The following is a 251-nucleotide window of genomic DNA, read 5'->3' as shown; positions in this document are numbered from 1 at the left end:
CCCCTGCCGCTCACCACCCTTTAGGAAGCGCCTAAAAGAAAATAGAGGGGCCCTCGGTTCGTTCTTTTTCCCGAGAACGACTGACAGACGATTAGCTGAGGCCGCTATCTGATGTACCTTTAGCCCGAGCTGTTACTGTCCCAGAGGAGGAGAACATTTCCCTGTCCATGGGGTCACGCCAGCTGCAGAGACACCGCACGCCAGGAGAAATGCTGCTGCAGTGAAGGCGCCGGGAAAGGGCTGAGCTCAAA

The sequence above is a fragment of the Phaethon lepturus genome, unplaced genomic scaffold (assembly GCF_000687285.1).
Source record: "Phaethon lepturus isolate BGI_N335 unplaced genomic scaffold, ASM68728v1 scaffold17386, whole genome shotgun sequence".
Lineage (NCBI taxonomy): Eukaryota > Metazoa > Chordata > Aves > Phaethontiformes > Phaethontidae > Phaethon > Phaethon lepturus.
Note: the sequence above shows the minus strand (reverse complement) of the source record.